The following is a 15532-nucleotide window of genomic DNA, read 5'->3' as shown; positions in this document are numbered from 1 at the left end:
CGTGTTTGCATTAGTGCTATTATTACTTATAGAACAGGTTAATGCAATAGTTAAGAACAAGTTCTCTTTTACAGTGAAGATCTAGTAATGATAAACACACAAAGAAGGGAAAGACATGACAAATTTCCTTACGACGTGCTTAAAGGGGTAGTTCACTTTCTGGATTTTTTTCATTATAGTTTCATTTTTTTGTCAATTTTTGTGTCCAATGAGGAATATTTTAGATACTTGCAGACATGTCTGGCAATGGCTTGAATGCCGACATTGACAGATTCTTGGTTGAAAGCAAGAAAATACACTTGAAGTAACTCCAAGCTGCTTGTACATAAATGATATGGCCACCCATGTGAATTTTATAGTGTTTTTTCCATAATAATACACATTTTAAAAATGTGTTTTTATTTTGTGTCAGTACCTTCCCTGCCTGTAGGCCAGTAAGCTCTTGCATGTGTTCTTGTGTCCCTAATGTCAGCTAACCTGTAGTACTTACCAACTGCCATTGAAGCAGAGAGTCCAGCCTGGCACTGTGTTGGAGATATTTGGAGAATGACAGTGACTGGGCATCAATGGAAGTGTGATGCATGCCTGGCCTGCAATCAATCATGCTCTTCGGCTCCTCCCACTTCCTATACGACTCCTCCCACATCCGCCTCGGCCTCACCCGCCACTCTGTCGCCGCTGGAGACCTGTACCTCCCCAGAGTGGGCGAACAATAACGTGAAGGACCTCCAGTCGGGCCGCCGACAGGGGGCTGTCACCAATGAGCGGGGTTTTCAGCAGTGTGGACAGGGGGGGCGTTAGGCGGACAGGGAGAAAGGATTTGCAAAACAACAAACAAAAGAGTGTCCTCCGTCAATTGAACCGTCCACCAGCCCGGCAAACGGAGGGGCTAGCTGTTTTCTCTTTCATTGGACTGGAGCTCATCTCCCCTCCTGCAGGGCTTTCCTCCCGCGGCAGAACCACACAGGCTGCTCAGCTCCGCTTCCCTCTGAAGAGAGATGTCAGATCCAGATGCTAAATTCTTTGCTACATTGGAGCAGCATAGGCTGAAAAAGGCATCGCTTGTTGTTGATTACAGTAGAGTACACTAGGGGTAGGCAACCCTGTTCCTGGAGTGCCAGAGTTGGTCCTGGTTTTTGCTCCATCCAAACTGGATACGTTTTAATTACTCAGGCTTAACGAATGCAGGTGACCATGTGCTGGAGGTACTCAGCGTTTCACCATTCAGAATATTCAGAATATTCAAGCTCTTTTAATCATCCATCAAACTCATGTTCCCATACGTATGTTCCCTTCTGGCCAATTTTAACAGCTCAGAGCTAATTGTGCAGAATACCTGTCCGTTCGTAGCACAGATGCATCAGTGCACAGTGGTTTCAGTGCTGAACTCTCACAGAGGGGCTATGGCACAGAGACGCCATCTTGTTCTTTCAGGCATGGGCCCACTTGTGACATCATGAGTAATGTCTTCTTTCCATTGGAGGAGAAGAATGATGTGTCACAGGTTCAGCTCTGGGATGTTTACAGGCTTCGTGAGGCCTCCTGCCAGGGAGCTGTCCAGGCTCTGGTCTCACCGCTGGGTCTTGGCTTGGGTTCTGTGCGATACATCTGGACCGGGTTGTTCTTGAAGAGCAGTGGTAGCAGGTCCAGGATGCCAGTGAGGACTGAACCGTGTAACTGCAGACCGCTGGCCCGTTGATGCAGAGCGCTTTGAGGTGAAGCCGGACGTCTCCTATCCTTTGTAGTGGTTCCAGCGCCGGGTATGGCCTAAAATTCATTCCCCAATATTTTGACACCGTAAAACTCAGTGATATTTTTATTGTGCAATTTGATTATTTTTCAACATAAATTTGGTGAACATGGTCAAATTCCCAGCAGTCCAATTTGGAATGTCCAGTTATACACCGCCACGTGCATTTGTGAACCCCACTGCCGAATTGGGAGCGTGTAGATGTCTGCGGTTCTCTTCTGAAACACGTGGCCTCGCCAGTTGCCTCTTTTCCCCACAGCACAGGCTGCAGATTAGCTCACGCAGACTGGGGTCAGAGGAAGACCTTCCATATGGAGTTTTGACATGCGGTCTACATGGGTGCCCAATCAACCAGTGGAGGTCACTGAACTTGCTCACCGACATGGTCAAACAGTAGAGTTTGATTGATACTAGTTAGGTATAACGTTAGCTTGTGATGTTCGCTAATGCTTGCTACTACACAATTAATTTGTGGGATTGGCATCTGATTTGTCACCTTGTGTTATATTTAGCTATGGATTTCCTTTTGGATCCCGGCGAATTGGAGCATTTCTTGCTCTCCTGCCATGCTAAGATAGGCTAATACGATGCCAAGTAATGCCAAACGCTGATTCCCAGGCATCGGTTTTACTGCAGTCCTGTGTTTTACTTAAAAGTCCCTTCCCAAAATTTTCACAACCTCATTTTATTTTCTCTGTCGCAATGTCCCCAATCTTGTAAAATCCATGTTGTGACACTGTGCCTTAATAGTATTAAACATGTTAATACCGGTATACCGCCCACTCCTAGTTTCAGCTGTTTCTGCTCTTTAAGGAAATGTAATTGTGCTGGAAAGTCCTTTTAATCAAGTGGTTTGCTTTATTCTGTTGGATACACAGTGGTTTGAGTTACATGACAAGTGCAGACAGGTCCATGCATGTACAAGTAATGAAATTCTGAATATGTGAAAGATGACACAGAACGTGAGGTGTTTTCAGAGTACCTCCATTCAGTACAGCCAGTGGGCTAAAGGTGTTGAAATGTAGGCCTAATCTTATGAAGCTAATGCAGTTTTTTTCTCTAGATTAGGAATTGTCTGCTGCTTGCTTGGAGTTTACCAGAAAGCGGGGAAGGGTGTTGATTAGGCAGTTGTTTTTTGGTGTGTTTCTTTTGTAGTCTGCTTTTGCTGTTTGGTCAGGGCTTTGGAGCATGTTTAGGATAGGACCTCTTGCCTCTTGGGTCAAATGTCCCTGACTCTGCGGCAAAGGGAGTTACGAAGCTTCTTTGCGGCTATTTGTGCTTCGAATAGCCGAGTAAAAAAAAAAACTTCTTCCAGGATTAATCATCCAGCTATGGCCAATGAGATGAAGGTTTCCAGAAGAGCAGCCACAGCAGAATTAAGATAAGGTCATCTGAAAGGTGGCAACGTCAGATCTCAAGATCGTTCAGCCATAGAGGAAATAACTGTGTACTGGGGAAAGCAGTTTGCTTTGTGTAGGTAACTGTGTTATTTGACTTGGCACTGAAATCTACCACATCAGTAAGGCAGCTGGTTGAAGGTGTGGAATTGCTCTCCAACCCGCAGCAGCAGTGAATGTCCGTGTCTTGTCTGGGCTCGGGTGCACGGTGTTGACAGAAAATGAAATGCCGTGATGTTGAAACGTTCACGGGAAGTATGCATAACATTCACAGAAAAACGCATACGCATATGTAAAGCTAGGTCGGTGCGCTTGAGGCAAACTGAACAAACACAAATCCCCTCTGAAAACAGTGAGGGGCGATGTGGGACATGACGCTGCTGGGACGTTGATTACTGAGCCTTGTGTCTGAAGCCCTGTGTCATTTTGTGTCTAAAACTGTATATCAGTGTGTGTTTTACGCTTTAGCGTGTAGCAGTGGAGCTCGTGAGCTGTATATCAGTGTGTGTTTTACGCTCTAGCGTGCAACAGTGGAGCTCGTGAGCTGTATATCAGTGTGTGTTTTACGCTCTAGCGTGCAACAGTGGGGCTCGTGAGCTGTATATCAATGTGCTTTTTATGCTTTAGCATGTAGCAATCGAGCTGGTGAGCTGGGCTCTGCGTGAGCCTCCCGCTGGTTTATGAAGTATGGAGTGTCTGCGCACATGTGCTGGCCACCGCACCCACCCACGCTGTTCTGAGAGAGGGGGCTCTCCGTTTGGCTCTCCCCAGCCCGGGACCTGGGCCCACGCTGTTCGCTCCCTGTCGGGGTCCGTCTCTACGGGAACACTTCAAAAGCCTGGAAACGGCGCCTTTGGAATCCGTGGCGGATCGGTTGCCAATAGGGGGAGGCGGTGGGGCTCGTAGAAACAGGTGGCTCTACCCTGCCTGGACCAATGGTGGGAGCAGAGCAGACCTGGGTGAAATACGTCACAGTTTTCGATGCGAATACTTTTCTCATCTTCCCTGGTGCAATCGAGCAACTGCTTGGGCCTGATTGCAGGGATTTGAACTTTTTTTTGAGAGCATTAGATTGAAATACGCAAGACAAGCTCAACAAAGTATATGAAAGTATTTGAACCCCAAGCCCAGGTCTGGAGCGGAGGCGGTGGTTTCAGTGACGGTGGCACTGGGCACGACGGGGCGAGGGGCCTGGGCGGTGTCCCAGGCGTCGCCCCCGCCCTGGAGGTTTCCCATCAGCCCCTGCAGGTGGCATCCACATGTCCCGGCCGCACAGAGCGCCCTCCCACCAACGACGTCCAGATCGCCTGCCGGCATCGAGTGCTTTCGCAAACAATTAATCGTGGGTTTTTGTTCAAAGAACGCACACACTTCTAAGTTTAAAATTGAGTGATTTCACCCACGCCTACTTACGTGCTGTTTTAAGGGTGAGACACTGCCTGGAGTTCTTTCTTACTGAGGATCTGTCACATCTGATTAAACGAAAATCCCCCTTGTCTTAATGCCTTTGTGGGTTATATTCCTGCATCTGGGGGTTTAATTGTTTACTGCAGCAGTACTTCTGTGATGCAGGTTATAGCACAGTCTGTCAATACGTCTGGTGCTGATCACCTGTAAAGGCTAGCACTCTTGAGAGAGTACGCACCAGAGTTGCGCTGGGAGCATGGTCTCCAGTGGCGAGGGCAATCTGAGGGGTTAAACCAATTCATCACAGGGTCATCTAACCCTGATGGAATCCATGTGATAAAGCTGCAGACTGGCTCTTTTGTCTTAATTCAGTCATTTTCCCCAAGAGGAACCTTCCGGGGGTGCGTTTGTGAGGGATGGAGGTCACAGTTTAAGCAGGCACACTGGGCTGTAGTGTGGAGAGCTTTCAAACTTTCCCTTCCCTTTCACCCAGGACAGCTCTGGGGCTGGGGGTGAGGGATCATCCACTCTGTTTTCATTGTGTTAACCACTCTAAGGTGTGTGTATGTGTGTGTCTGTGTATGTGTACGTGTGTGCGTGTGCGTGTGCGTGTGTGTGTGTGCCTGTGTCTGTGTATGTGCGCGTGTGTGTGCGTGTATGTGTGTGTGTGGTTGTTGTCTGTGTGTGTGTGTGTGTGTGTGTGTGTGTGTGTCTCTGTGTCTGTGTGTGTGTGTGTCTGTGTGTGTGTACGTGTGTGTGTGGTTGTTGTCTGTGTGTGCGTGTGTGTGTGTGTGTGTACGTGTGTGTACGTGTGTGTACGTGTGTGTACGTGTGTGTACGAGTGTGTGCGTGTGTGTGCGCGTGTGTTGTCTGTGTGTACGTATGTGTGTGTGTGAATGTGTGTGTGTGTGTGCGCTGGCTTATGTGCATTCTGCATTTGTGTTTTTATTCTCACGGGTTATTACTGTCTGTGTAGCTTACCGCTGTTCCCTCTGGCAGGTCTTTGTGCCGAAGTTTACCCTGGAACTGCGCTCATTGCACTCCAGGCTCACAGCAGAACTTGAGTACAGATAAGCTCAATGACCCGTTTTCTTCATTAACCTGCTTATGCCCTTTTCCTAAAAACATGAGGGTTTGTTCAGGACCGGGGTGAAGCTCGCTGGTCGGACGGTGTCGGAGGGGTCCTGTCGGGCCGGGCTGTGGTCGTGGGGGCAGCGCTGGTCGTTTTCCGCTGATTTCACGGCGGGATAGGGGGGCAGAGTGTTCCCCCTAAAGCCTGGAGCTCACAGCAGGGACGCATTCACGGCCATTCATCACCGCTGACACGGAGAGTCTCTTCGTGTTTCAGTTGAGTCACACGCTTTATTAGCGTCCCTGCTAGCTGCGGCTTCTGAGGGCGGCACAGCGAAAGCACACGGCGGAGGATGTGATTAGGGGATCCTCGTGGTCTTTCAGATGGATGCAGTGACATTTCGGCTGGGAGTTTTTGTGTGTGACTCACACTCACACCCTCATCGTGGCCATTTTAAAGAGGATTATTGTAGTGTGACACTACATAGAACTTTCAAAATATCAATGCCAAATATTTTTCACATGACCACTTGAAAACATTGAAATAAATGCAAAAGCCAGTAGTACAGGTCAAGATATTCTATATTCTAAGTCTATTTGGGCATATCGGTAGCCTGAATTAACCAGAACTTCAACCCAAAAAAAACATAGAAATCCTTCAAGAACAGTTCCTGCAGTTTGTTTGATCTAGCAAATCACATGATTTGTTGTAGATTCAAAGCACACCATTTGAGCTACCTGCATTCCATAAAGACATTTTCTCTCCTGCCGTTGACCGTGGTAAGGGGAAATCTTTCCCTTTCTTGAAGGGGAATCCATCCAGAAGAATTCAGAGGCCCTGTGTTGACCCAGCTACCCAAATATTTTAGTAGGCCAGTATATTCCCACAGACAACCCATTCCACATATTTTATTGCACAATTTATTCTGTAAAATTGGTTTCTTATTCTGGTTGAATTAAACTCTTGAAAGCTATGTAGCTGCAGCTTGCCAAACTACCTGACTAGCGAAATATATCATCATCAATTTCTTGCAAGCTAGTACGCTATCAAAACAAATTGTATATTCATTAATAAAATGCCTTTATAACACATAATGGGTACAAATGGGCTACTTTATTTAACCAGGTCCAGCCTGTTCGCGCTTCCTGTGTTTTGTCAGAGAAGTCTGCCAATGGGAATTGGCTCTTGGCTAAATGGGGGCGAGGAGACACATTTGTTTTTTATTTGTGGGCCTAGTGCAGTGCAGACTCTGCGGTTTGTGCAGGGCCCAGAGTAGTTAGTGTGTGTGTGTGTGTGTGTGTGTGTGTGTGTGTGTGTGTGTGTGTGTGTGTGTGTGTGTGTGTGTGTGTGTGTGTGTGTGTGTGTGTGTGTGTGTGTGTGTGTGTGTGTGTGTGTGTGTGTGTGTGTGTGTGTGTGTCTGTGTGTGTGTGTGTGTGTGTGTGTGTGTCAGTGCTGTAGTGTAGAGCACTGGAGTCATTGATCTTGGGCAGTTCCCTTTCCGTGTGCAGATGGGCGCTGAAACGGCTGATATCAGGGCCCGGGGGCAGGGTCCAGGGAGATACGGCTCCTCATTACAGGGCCGGCCGCGCTTGATCCGGCCTCTTTACACCCCTGTGCGGCTTCTGTAGGGCTCGTGTCCAGACGGTCCCATGGAGGGAGAGAGAGAGAGGGGAAGGAGAAAGGGAGGGAGAGAGAGAGAGAGGGAGGTTGAGAGGGTGAGAGAGAGAGGGAGGGTGGGAGGGAGAGAGAGAGAGAGGGAGGTTGAGAGGGTGAGAGAGAGAGGGAGGTTGAGAGGGTGAGGGAGAGAGGGAGAGAGGGAGATGGGGAGAGAGGGGGAGGGAGAGAGGGAGAGGGAAAGAGAGAAGGAGGGAGAGAGAGGGAGAGAGTGAGAGAGGGAGGGCTGAGCGCCTTGTTGCTCTCGTCCACATTCACCTCACGTGTTCCTCTCAGACCTTCCCCTGAGGTTGCTCCAGGTCAGTGGAATAATACGGGCTGTGTGTGGCTGCGCCTAAGTCCCTTGCTTTTTAATTTGTGTAGTTTTGGTGACTGTCTGCATCTGCTGAGGATGTGTGTACATGTAGATGCTTAGGCCACTCGCTCTGAGAGTGACACAACAGGAAACTGCTGTCATAATTAGCTCTGACTCAGAAGCCGTCTCAGGCTGGATGAAGGACTCGTGCCGTGTACAGTACACGGGGCTTTGGTGATACCCGCTGAACATGCTCCTGTGAGCCGGCAGGGCAGCACTGTGCCCCCTGCACACCACCAGAAGAGGCCAGTGGGCTGTAGAAGAGTGTTAAAACGGCACCCGGTCCTCAGCAGTTTGGAATTTCAGGAAACATGAAGTCATGAAGCTCCAGTTAGAATTGTTAATTTGTTTGAAAGCCCAAAGGAGGTTTTCACTTTCAGTAAACAATCCCCACCTCCTCATTTCCCCTCCTGCAGCCCAGCGCTGGTAATTACAGCGCGGGACATCTGCAATTACAGCTGTGCAGATTGGAGCACATTTCCTCAAATCATACGTTTGTGTTCACATCCTTTCCCCTCCCCATCAAGTGTGTGTGTGTGTGTGTGTGTGTGTACAGTACATGTGCTTGTCTGTGTGTGAGTGCAGGTGTCTATATCAATGCAGTATGTGAGTGAGAGTGTGGGTATATGTGTGTGTGTATGCGTGTATAAATACAGTACGTGTGTGAGAGTGTGGGTATAGGTGTGTGTGTATGCGTGTATAAATACAGTACGTGTGTGAGAGTGTGGGTATAGGTGTGTGTGTGTGTGTGTGTGTGTGTGTGTGTGTGTGTGTAAACACAGTACATGTGTTTGAGAGCATGGGTATAGATGTGAGGTGAGAGCGAGTTGGAAGTCCAGATGGAAGTGAGTGCTCTCACACTGAGGACCTCTACTTCCTGTGCTGATGGGAAGTTGTTTCAGGCGCATTGTACCCAAACATTTTCATTGGCTGCAGTTTGGGGGTGACAAGCAGCCTCTCCCAGCCAACCATTGTGTTTCCACAGCTGCAGAACAGGTATTTGTCTCTGTTCTCTTCCTCCTTCTCTCTGTCCTTCTCCCCCTCCTCCTCTCTGTCCTCTTCCCCCTCCTCTCTGTCCTCCTCCACCTTTCTGTCCTTCTCCCCCTCCTCCTCTCTGTCCTCCTCCCCCTCTTCTCTGTCCTCCTCCACCTTTCTGTCCTTTTCCTCCCCTTATCTGTCCTTCTCCTCTTCTCTGTCCTTCTCCTCCTCCTCTCTGTCCTTCTCTTCCACCTTTCTGTCCTTCTCCTCTTCTCTGTCCTTCTCCTCCTCTTCTCTGTCCTCCTCCTCCACCTTTCTGTCCTTCTCCTCTTCTCTGTCCTTCTCCTCCTCTTCTCTGTCCTTCTCCTCTGTCTTTCTCGTCCTCCTCGTCCTCCTCCTCCTCTCTGTCCTTCTCCTCCTCTTCCCTGTCCTTCTCCTCCTCCTCCTCTTCCCTGTCCTTCTCCTCCTCCTCTTCTCTGTCCTTCTCCTCCTCTTCCCTGTCCTCCTCCTCCTCCAGCTCCTCAGTAGGCAGGGGCTGGTGCGGGGTGGGGCGGGGGGGAAGGCATGCGGGCGTACTGCGTGTGTGGAGAGTGCACTCGATGAAAGGCCGTATCCCAACAGGAAAATAAGAACATTCCAGGCCAATCAAGCTCATCGCGCTCCGACCTGGAGGAAACAGAAATGAAAACGAGGGCAGGAAATAGATTGCATTTGGATATACAAAGCCCTTTGTCTCAATAGCAAAGCTGCAAACCTTTTAACCAATTATAGCAGCTTTTAGCTATGATATATAATCTGTTGAAGCCAAAATATGATAGAAGTTTAGGTTAAGAAGCAGCATAAATTGTGAGATGATTTGGTATGTTGTAGTTGACGTATAATTGATTTCCAACCACTCCCAGATTCCACATCTCCGATTCCACGTCTGAGCACGGCACAACGCACAACATGGGCTGCAATAGAAAGACAAAACGGTTTTCGGAAATCTGTCATGTCGTCATGACAACTATATTAACCTCATTTAACAATAGAACCTATAGCTGTCATATAAAGTATGTGTGTCATATGCATATTGTTACATACATGAGCTAGTAATATAATCAGCATGCACATATTTAATGGCAATAATTTTATATTTGTTATGTATTTATTGATTCTTGCCTCTTTGTCATTTTTCAGTGTAATCCACTGGATTGCAAATGCTTACTTTCATATTATCACGACCCATATTATATTATACTCATTGAGAATGTCCTGTCCTACATAATGTCCAACAATATAATCAACTGATTAGCTTTTATTTGATATCTAGTTGTGAATCATTTATAAAGTATGAATGAGTTAATAAATCTGTGGCGCATCTGATGAAAGAGAATTTATTTAAACTTATATATAAATATAAACTTTGTATCAGTCCATCAGCAAGTGCTTAGAAGCTTTTACAGCTGATAACTGCCTTATTAGGCTGGCGGACTCAACTCTGAACCTTGACCTCATAATACATTACATTACATTATTGGCATTTAGCGGGCGCTCTTATCCAAGGCGGCGTACAGTTGATTAGACTAAGCAGGAGACAATCCTCCCCTGGAGCCATGCAGGGTTAAGGGCCTACACCGGGATTAGAACCACCGACCTTGTGTGTCCCAGTCATTTACCTTAACCACTACGCTACAGGCCGCCCCAGTAATAGGCCAAGAAAGTCCGGTGTAGATAAGGGTTCTGTTGTGGCACACAAACTGCAGCTCGGCGATGAACAGGAAATGAGCCTCTCACAACCTGACATTTGCAGTTGGCTCTGGAGCCGTTGCGATTCGCTGCTTTGTCTGAGACGGTGAGGACTAGACCAGGCGTCTGAAAGTTGTGGTTGACACGGTGTGGGAGGTGGAAGTGTTCTGTTGGAGTTTCTGCTTCTTTTATATTGGCATCCAGGGCTCCTTCAGAGCATTTAATCTCACATCCCCTCATAGCATAGTTTACTAGTCAAAACAGGCGCCGCCATCATAATAAACACATTTTGGTCAACGGTAACTGTTTAGCGGGATGAGACGGTAAATGACATTTCTTTATTGTACTAGAGCGGAATGGACTGGTGAGAGGGGCTCTGTGTCCAGCCTCCTCTTTAGCACAAGCGAGAGCATCTCTGTGCGTTCCCAGCAGTCCAGGCTGGTCTTTCCTAAGACATTACATTACATGACATTACATTTTATTTAGCAGACGCTTTTATCCAAAGCGGTACTTATCAATGTCTTAAAACAAACAACCGAACATGTCAGATTAGCTACAATTCACATGTGATCGGTTTTAAGGCCTTGAACCACTCCGGCTGCGACCCACATGCACTGGAAACCACCCCGTGTGATTTATTGAGGCCAGTCTCAGATTATTTATGAAACCGTGCCCTTGTTATGACTTCCGCACACATTCTTCTCTCCCAAGTGAAAACAGCAGCTGCAAATTAAGTTCTTTTCTCATATTGTAAAGTGACTTTCTGAATTCATTCATTTGAATGCATCCATTTTTCAAGCATCATAATGCGCAACAGAAGCAGGTTGGATCCTGACTGTTCGGAGCAGTGCATGCTGGGCCGTGGGTTTTGGGTGCAGATGACAGTGTAGCCGGACTTAGAGGGGTCGGCCTTTTCTCTGACCACTTAACCCCTCTCTCCGGAGGGGAACACGTTCGTCCACGTACTCTCGCCTTGTCTTCTTTCCTCTGGAAGTTGTTTGAGTGTGCTGTTTACACCCTGACAGCACCCACAGTTTTCACACATCGACTGTCCTGTTTACACACTGACAGCACCCACAGTTTTCACACATCGACTGTCCTGTTTACACACTGACAGCACCCACTGTTTTCACACATCGACTGTCCTGCTTACACACTGACAGCACCCACAGTTTTCACACGGACTGTCCTATTTACACACTGACAGCACACAGTTTTCACACAGCGACTGTTCTATTTACACACTGACAGCACCCACAGTTTTCACACAGCGACTGTCCTGTTTACACACTGACAGCACCCACCGTTTTCACACAGCGACTGTCCTGTTTACACACTGACAGCACCCACAGTTTTCACACAGCGACTGTCCTGTTTACACACTGACAGCACCCACAGTTTTCACATGGACTGTCCTATTTACACACTGACAGCACACACAGTTTTCACCCAGAGACTGTGCTGTTTACAGACTGACAGCACCCACAGTTTTCACACAGCGACTGTCCTATTTACACACTGACAGCACCCACAGTTTTCACACAGAGACTGTCCTATTTACACTCTGACAGCACCCACAGTTTTCACACATCGACTGTCCTGTTTACAGACTGACAGCACCCACAGTTTTCACACAGACTGTCCTATTTACACACTGACAGCACACACAGTTTTCACCCAGAGACTGTGCTGTTTACACACTGACAGCACCCACAGTTTTCACACAGCGACTGTCCTATTTACACACTGACAGCACCCACAGTTTTCACACAGTGACTGTGCTGTTTACACTCTGACAGCACCCACAGTTTTCACACAGACTGTCCTATTTACACACTGACAGCACACACAGTTTTCACACAGAGACTGTCCTGTTTACAGACTGACAGCACCCACAGTTTTCACGCAGCGACTGTCCTGTTTACACACTGACAGCACCCACAGGCTCACTGACAGTCTGGCAGCGCAGAGTGTAGTTTTCACACGCCGCCCTTCCTGTTTACACCTCTTCCTTTCCCTGTAATTTGAGCGTGTCAGTGCTCCTCAGTCATCGCGGTAATGAAGTGCAGCGGTGTAGTTCGGTCTGCTTCCGCGCCCGCATGCCCGGCGGGGTTCAGCTGGCACCCTCAGGTTAATCACAGCCTCATTGTTGCGAGCCCAGAGCCGTGGAGAGGGCCTGCTGAACCCCCCCGTCCCCCCCCGTCCCCGTCTGGATCAGAACCAGTCCGTGTCCTGGGTCTTCAGGCTTATCTTCCAGCGCAGGAGACAAAAAAAAGCTCACAATGACCCCTGTCTTTGACCCACTAAACCGCGGGGGAAAATGTTTCCCTGTTCACGGCTGCATTCGAGGAGCTGACAAATGAACTTTTTTTTTTTTCTTTTGACAGCTCATCCTGAGCAAGTCCTTGTTTAAAAAATCTCTCCCCTGCCGAAGTGAAAGATTCAGTCAAAACCGTTCTTTCGCGAGTAGTTTGAATAAACCATCCGGCGGGCAGGCAGAGATTCTCTGGCTGTCTGTCAGGTTCACCTGAACACCTGGCTGGGGGAAGGGGAGGGGGTTGTCTTTCTTTTCGCTGGCTCTTCGTTCCACAGCCTAAGCTCCCTGACCCCGGCACGTCCTCACTGATTCAGAAAGGGTGCTTCTCACACTGCCCTCTGCACCAGGCAGGGGGGGGCGTGGGGCGGGTAGCTGGGGAAAGGTTAGTCTTTCAGTCTTTGAACTGCCCTTTCAAACAAGGAGGAAGCCCTTCCTTTGGAGCTGTAAATATGCGGGGTGCTCGTGGTTTTGGTGGCGGGGAAGTGATGGGTCCCCGGGGTGAAAGGTGGGGGCCCCGTTACTACGGGGGGAGGGGGTGTTGGAATCTCAGGGCCCTGGCCCCTGCTCCAGAACTAATCCTCAGCTGCCCGGGCTCTTCTGACTACCAGATGCTCAGTGGATGTGTGTGCTGCTGATTTCACACTGCGTTGTTGTTGTGCATGAATACACGCACACACGCTCACGCACACATGCTTGCGTGCATGCCCACACACAAACAGACGCACGTGCATACACGCACGCACATACACGCACATACTACAGATGCACACACGTGAGCACACTTATAGACACACCCACACAGACAAACTCTCACACACACGTATACGCAGACACATACACATAGACACGCATACACACACGTGCACACGCACACACACACAGACAAACGCACAAACAGACAGACGCACACACACGCGCACACACACACAGACACACACAGACACATACACATGGACATGCAAACACACACATACACACGTGCACACACACACACACAGACACATACACATACACATAGACATGCAAACACACACATACACACACGTGCACACACACACACACACACAGACAAACGCACAAACAGACAGACGCACACACACGTGCACACGCGCACACACACACACACAGACAAACGCACAAACAGACAGACGCACACACACACACACACACACACACACACACACACACACACACATACACACACACACACACACACACACACACACACACACACACACACACACACACACACACACACAGACAGAGGTCTTCCACTTTCTCAGGGAGGCCCGGCCTTTAGATCTCCAGCCTTGCCTTTCATCAGCCCTGCAGCCGGGCCAAACTGCTGTTTTATATGGATCTCTGGCTCGCATTTATCAGCGCTCTGTGATCCGTCCGTCTGTCCCGCGGAGAGGCACGTCAGCGGCTCCTGCGAGTCTTGGGTCGGCGGCGTTACTGTGGCCCGCCGCTCCGAGGGGTTAATCATTAGCACACGTCCAGCGCGGCCGATGGCTCGCAGATAAGCCCCCTCGCCAGTTGTTATTGTTGTGCTCGTGACAGCGTCTTCCAGCCGGGGCGGAAACACGCAGGCCTTAATGCGCAACGAATGTCGGCCATTTTCACTCCCGATTCGCCCCCCCCCCCCGCTCTGTCCTTCTCAGGGTTGTGTTGGCGAGGGTACAGTGAGGGAGCAGGGGGTTGAGGGTGTAGTAGTGTGGGGGCTGAGGGTGTAGCAGTGTGGGGGTTGAGGGTGTAGCAGTGTGGGGGCTGAGGGTGTAGCAGTGTGGGGGCTGAGGGTGTAGCAGTGTGGAGGTTGAGGGTGTAGCAGTGTGGAGGTTGAGGGTGTAGCAGTGTGGGAGCAGGGGGTTGAGGGTGTAGCAGTGTGGGAGCAGGGGGTTGAGGGTGTAGCAGTGTGGGGGTTGAGGGTGTAGCAGTGTGGGAGCAGGGGCTTGAGGGTGTAGCAGTGTGGGGGTTGAGGGTGTAGCAGTGTGGGGGTTGAGGGTGTAGCAGTGTGGGAGCAGGGGCTTGAGGGTGCGGTGTGTAGCCAGTGTGAACTCTAAAGCAGCAGAGGTCAGGATCAGCCCGACCCAAGACTCCCTCCAGGCCTGTAATACCTGCGCTGGGCTGAAGGGGGAGGGAGAGGCTGGAGTGATTAGATTATGTTATCTGTTCACAAAGTCCAGCCTGCGCTGAGGCGCTAGGCAACACAGGCCGAAGCCTGAGCGGGGACACGCGCCCGGGAGCTGAGAGCACGCTGGGAATCAAAGGCCCCCAGATAAGGGCCCATGCTATCACCTCTTCACCTCTTCACCTCTCACACTTCCTTAATGCTAATCTCGCCCTCTCATTCATTCAGTCTTTACTGTTGCTGGGCCCAGGCACAGCTTCCCTGAGTAGAGAACGCTGCTGTTTGGCATGTTGGAGGTTCCTGGTGGTGTGAGGAGGATTAAGATTCTCCACTGAGGGAGGAGTGCCAGCTAGCCCCTGTGTGTGTGACTCTGGCCCCTGTGTGTGTGTGACTCTAGCCCCTGTGTGGCCCCTGTGTGTGTGACTCTGGCCTATGTGTGGCCCCTGTGTGTGTGACTCTGGCCTATGTGTGGCCCCTGTGTGTGTGACTCTGGCCCCTGTGTGTGTGACTCTGGCCCCTGTGTGGCCCCTGTGTGTGACTCCGGCCCCTGTACCTGCAGTGGGGATCACTGGGCAGTCGTCCAGGCTGCCTGATGGGACAGGCTGTGCTGTTGGGATCGCTCCAGCAGCAGGGTGTAACTCATACTTTTGGGACTCCCTTGTCCCTGGAACCTGCTTGGTGGCGTGAGGGCCAAATCCCGTTAATGACCGCCCGAGGCATGTCACA

The 15532-nt window shown here is 49.6% G+C and overlaps 1 protein-coding gene and 1 pseudogene across 1 annotated transcript in view; both read left to right on the top strand.

Moving 5' to 3' along the window:
* The window catches only part of stx8 (syntaxin 8), a 45961-nt gene that overhangs the window by 15527 nt on the left and 14902 nt on the right, over positions 1-15532 (top strand). The gene's annotated exons all lie outside the window — the stretch shown is intronic.
* LOC133113373 (uncharacterized protein DDB_G0271670-like) lies at positions 8704-15399 on the top strand (annotated as a pseudogene).

The sequence above is a fragment of the Conger conger genome, chromosome 2 (assembly GCF_963514075.1).
Source record: "Conger conger chromosome 2, fConCon1.1, whole genome shotgun sequence".
NCBI classification, from domain to species: Eukaryota; Metazoa; Chordata; class Actinopteri; order Anguilliformes; family Congridae; genus Conger; species Conger conger.
Note: the sequence above shows the minus strand (reverse complement) of the source record. Positions and strands in the feature narration are given on the sequence as shown.